General features: G+C 56.6%; 1 protein-coding gene across 2 annotated transcripts in view; it reads right to left on the bottom strand.

The window, feature by feature from the left end:
- Nucleotides 1-5022, bottom strand: part of MYO9B (myosin IXB) — a 107506-nt gene extending 102484 nt beyond the window's left edge. For both annotated transcript variants that reach the window (XM_052642840.1, XM_052642839.1), the window contains exon 1: nt 4944-5022. The gene's annotated coding sequence lies outside the window, so the exon portion shown is untranslated. The remainder of the gene's footprint in view (nt 1-4943) is intronic.
- Between the last annotated feature and the right edge of the window lie 250 nt (nt 5023-5272).

A 5272-nucleotide genomic window follows, 5' to 3' on the forward strand; every position in this document is an offset into this window, starting at 1 on the left:
CAAAAATTCCCTTATTAAATGAAATTTCCCTTATTAAACTCATTTCATAAAAAATGAAACCTGTCTCCTACTCAGTGTCCTGAACTGTGTCCCCCGCCAACCCTCTGCTGGCCCCCATAGGGTTTCCCTGGTGACTCAGAAATAAAGAATCTGCCTGTAATGTGGGAGACTCGGGTTTGAATCCTGGGTTGGGAAGATCGGTGGAAGAGGAAATGGCAACCCACTCCAGTACTCCTGCCAGGAAAATCCCATGGACAGAGGAGCCCGGATGGCTGCACTCCATATGGTCACAAAGAGTCAGACACCACTGAGCATGCACCTGCCCCCCACAATTCTTTATATCGAAGTCCTACTGTTCCAAGGACCTCAAAACACAACTGCACTTGGAGACAGGACTTTTAAAGAGGTGATTCAGTTAAAATGAGGTCACTAGGATGGGCACTGATCCAAAGGGGCAACTGGACATGGACTCGCACAGAAGGAAGGTGCAGTGAAGACTCAGAGAGAAGACGGCGAGCGACAAGCCGGGGAGAGAGGCCTGCGTGCACCCTTCACTCATGGCCCCTGGAAGGAACCAACCTTGCTCACACCTTGATCTGGATTTCTGGCCCCCAGATCCACAACACAATATGCCTCCATTGCGTGCGCTACCCAGCTTGCAGCACTTTGCTACGGTGGCCCCAGGAAACGCGCACAGGCGGCAGTGACAGTCATTAAATGCTCGGAGCTGGCTTCCCCCTTACACACACAACCTCAAGAAACAGGGCAGAGCTGGGATGTAAACCAATGAGTCAGACCAGGACAGCTTATTCATTGCTCCGACTAAGCCACAGGCTGAACCCTTGAATCACTACTTTTATTTATCATCGGGACTCAGGCTCAGAGCCTGACGAGGAAATGAGTAGAACCCAAACTCATCCATCGGCTGCGTTTTTGAGACATGCCTAATCTCTGGGGCCCTTTGGGGGCCAAAATGAAACTGGCAACGAGGTGAAGCGGGGGTCTCTGAGCTGCAGCCGGCAGCGGGCTGGCTTGTTGGGGGCCCCGGCCGTGCTCAGACAGAGCCCTTTGTTCTGTTTCTCCGTCTCTGGGACGAGGGCAGAGAGAAGGGCCTGTCTTGCTCGGCGGGGAGGCCGAGCAGGGGCTGCCTGGCACAGCTGATTGGGGATGCTGGCGGCACAAAGGGCCGGTGGATGGGGGCTGGGGGAAGGCGGCCTTCAGAAGGGGTTGGATGGCCCCAGAATGTGCCTTTCTGCCCCCGGAGTTAAAGCAGCAGTGTCAAGGTCGGGGAACAAGCATAGGAGGATGCACGGAGAGCGAAAGTTAGCCTGTGCTTGAGAATGGACCCGTGTCTGGAGCCAGGAGGGCAAACGGGAGAAGATAACGTGGCTTCGAGAGCCACAGTCATCTGGGGCTGCCTCCAAAGTAGCTCTTTGAGAAGAGAATCAAATACCTCTAATCTCGGAAGAAAAGCAACCATTTGTTCTGAGACAAGGATGGTGCCTGCAGAAATCCAGGTCAGTGGGAAGACAAAGGAGACAAAGACAATGGCATCTGCTGTGCCGGCGGATGACAAGTGCTCCGGCTCACCTCCTCTTCCTCCTCCGTGCAACATTCTCAGGGCACGTTCCCCAACCCCGCCTTGGTGCATTCCCAGTGGTGTCTCCTTTTTATCGGGACTCCAGATTAAGAACTGGGTGGACGGCAGAAATCAGTTGCTGGCCTCTTTTCCCCACGCCTGCTCTTAGCAGCAATTTGCTGGGAGCCCAACACACACCAAAGAGTCACTGAAGTGATGGCAGGCCTGGTGGCAGGAACCAGCGTTTACTGGAGAGCTCCCGTCCGGGGGGGGGCACACAAACCATGTCTGGAGACACTTTGGTTGTCGTGACTTGAGGTGGGGATGCGCTACTGGCATCTTGTGTGAAGCCTGGGCTGTTGCTCCACAGCCTGTAATGCCCCCACAGCAAAGGATGACCCGGCCCCAGATGTCAATGGGGTTGCAGTCGAGACACCGTTCCAACAATTGGGGCTTTAGCAAACTGAGCTTTCTAAAGACCCTCCACACTTCTGGAAAGCATGGGGAGCCATCTCTGAAGTCAGCATACTCCTGACCCTCAGTTTCTGTATCTAGTAAATGGGAACCACAGTCTCCCTGCTGATGCCTGGCAGAGTAAGAGAGCTGGGTATGGAAGTGTCTATCACAGAAGATGTTCCGTGAAGAGCCACACAGGGACGTGCTTATGTGGTTCCCTCTTCCGGCTTGGTTCAACACCTCCGTATCCTTCAAGGCTTGGCTTGCGGCCAGCCATCTCTTCTGAGGAAACCTGCTGGAATCCCCCATGCCCTGAAGCTTGAGCTGGTCATTGCTGATTCTGTCCCCACAACTTCTTGTGTCATCGCTGCTACTGAACTGACCAGTTACTGTGAACTCCATCATGCCTGTGGGGGAGGGTGGCCCACTAGAATGTCCCTCCATTAGGGCACGAGGGCTCATCCTTGGCACTCAGTCCACAGCGTCTGACACAGTCAGCCCTTGCTTTACTGAACTCTGGACCCACCCAAGACACACAACTTCAGGAAGACAAGGAATGGGAAGCAGCAGGTTAACAAGCCCCCCTCTCCCAGGGATAGAGAACAGATCCTACAGTCAAATAGAAAAGGGAGATCCCCAAGTCCCCACCTGCTTCTCTGAGTCACAGGCCTGGACTCAACAGAGGGTCTCACCTAGGGATTTTCAGCCAGAAGGATGCAGCTGAAACCCTGGGAACAGGTACGACGTGTGAAAGCATGTTTGGCACTGCAATTTTCTACATGGAAGATAAGGGAGCGGTACAATAATTATTTTGAGATATAAACTGTAGGATGGAAAAATGGGATTACTGCAGGGGGGATTCATCTGTCAGGGGCTGCATAAAGTTAGAGGAGGCTGCGTGCTGGAGAAGCCAAGGTTTGGGTTTCAAAGTTGAGAAACACTGACTAGGCCAATCCATTCGTCTTGCAAGTGGAGAAAGACAAAGAGATTTGACTGGAGGTTAGAACCCCCAACGCAGGACCCTCCATGAGAGTGTGCCTGGCCACACTCCTGGTACAGGAAGGAGACAATAGCAGTTCTTTGGAACCAGAAGATTTGGGTCCAGTTCATGAAGGGAGAGGGAGAGGGCAGGGGGGATGGGGCAGTGGGGTGGCGGGGGAGTCCCGGCCAGGGCAAGTCCAAACGCAAAACCTGCAGGAGGCATGACTGTGGGCTCTAATCATGTGTTCTGGGGAAACAAGGCTGAGAGTCTGGCTTACAAAGGTTCCCTAAGGGCCAGAACATTTTGGAAGTGAACGGGTGGTTATCTTTCCATGGCCTTCTTCACATTCAAGCTATCCAGACTCCTGTCCTGAACATGCTATAAATCCAGGCTCTCTAGCCCTTCTAGCAGATTCCAGACAAGGATCCCCAGGGTTGGAAAAGAAAAGAAATGAATGCTGATCAAAACCATTTAGTGCAGGGACTTCCCTGGTGGCCCAGAGCTTGGGACTCCGAGCTCCCGATGCAGGGGACCTGGGTTCAATCTCTGGTTGGGGAACTAAGATGCCACATGCTGTGTGATGCAGTCAAATGAAAAAACAAACAGGCAAACTGTTCAGTGCAAGGCCCTTGCCAGAGCCAGGCCCATCAGACAACTTTTCCAGCTGGCCATGTCACCTTCCATGCTCCCGGATGCCTTGAGGGTCTGGGGACTCCAAGACTAGGACATACCTCAGGAAGGTAGGAGCTGGTACCCTTCAACTGTAAGGCACAATGTTCCCCAGCAGCTCCCACCTCAGACAGAGGTGTGGGAGAGGCTTTCCCTTAAAGATTGCTGGTCTACAGAGCGCCGGCCAGAGGCTGTGCCTGTCCTGGGTTGAGCTCTGGGCCGCTGGAGAACAGATTTCCTGTATGTCATTTTACCCATTTAAGTCCAAGGATGCAACTGGGAGGAGGTGGTGACAGCCTAGCACATGTGGGTGTGTGCACACCCACCCCCTCGCCTCTGAAACCCAGTTCCGGCCCCAACGCGGGGGCCCAAGAGCTCCTTCCTTGCTCCCTAGAATCCCCAGGCAGTCCAGTCTTAGAAGGAGTGTGCTGGGTTTTCAAGTTCTGAATATCGCTCAGAAGGCGCTGGGACTCGCCTGGGTCACCCAGCAGTTGGCGGGTGATATCAGTAACAGGCTGAATCAAGAGGGGAAGACGCGTCCCCTCCTCAAATCTCCATGGGGTGTCCGCCAACATCTGAACGGGGCCTCTCTAGTCCCGTCCTCCCCTCCTCCCCTGCTTCTCCCTGGACCAGACCTCAGTTTTCGGCATGGCTTCTACCCCTTTTTTGCCTCCTCTCCCATCCCCCATTTCCCCTCGTGCCGGCGGCCACCGCACCAGTGGGTCCAGAGCCCCTCACATTTACTGAGCACCCAGTGAGTCGCAGGCGCTGCCCTCCCGCAGGCACCATCCGTCTACCTCTTCACCGTAAGCAGACGCCCCCAGGCCGTCCTACACCTCTTCCTCCCAACGCACCCCGGCTGTTCCCCCACCGGCCTCGCTCCTCTCAACCCCCAGCCTGGGCCTCTCAACCCCGCCTCCTTGCCGCTCTCTCTCCCAGCCCCGTTTCCTGCGACCCCCCAACTACCACTTAAGCCACGTCCTCTTCAGAGAAGCTGCTCAAGCCACAAGATCTGCCCTCACACCCGCCCCAAAACTCCCTCACCAGGCCCATCACATCAACTTTCTCCTTTATCGTCCGGTTCCCACTCCGCCTCCTGCAAACTCTCCAAGACCCTCAAGCTCGTTCCCGCCCCCTCGACCCCTGCCTTCGCGAGACCCCTCCCCACAAACCCTTAGTCCCGTCTTTCTCTGCAAGGCAGCCCGCCGGTGCGAGCTTCGAGGTAGAACATTCAACCCGCGGCCGCCAGGCACTCACCTGGGCCTCGGCCGCCGCGCGCCGCCGGTCCCCGGCCAGGTCCCCGCCCGGCCGCCAGCCCGCTGCTAGACTGGCCGCTCCGCCCCGCCGCGCCCGCCGCTCCCCCGCGCGCTCGGGCTTCCGGGTTCCGGAGAGGCGGGCCCGGGGGGGGCGTGACGCAAAGCGCCGGGGGGCGTGACGCAAAGCGCCGGGGGGCGGAGGGCCGCGAGTCTCCGCCCCTCGCTTCCGACTTCTCGCCCGTGCCCCCGCCCCCTGCCGCTGGTGAGCGAAACCAAGTGTGAGGGGAGGCCAGAGAGACGCGCGCGCAGGAGGCGACCGCTCTACTCACG

The sequence above is a fragment of the Budorcas taxicolor genome, chromosome 7 (assembly GCF_023091745.1).
Source record: "Budorcas taxicolor isolate Tak-1 chromosome 7, Takin1.1, whole genome shotgun sequence".
In the NCBI taxonomy this organism is placed as follows: Eukaryota; Metazoa; Chordata; class Mammalia; order Artiodactyla; family Bovidae; genus Budorcas; species Budorcas taxicolor.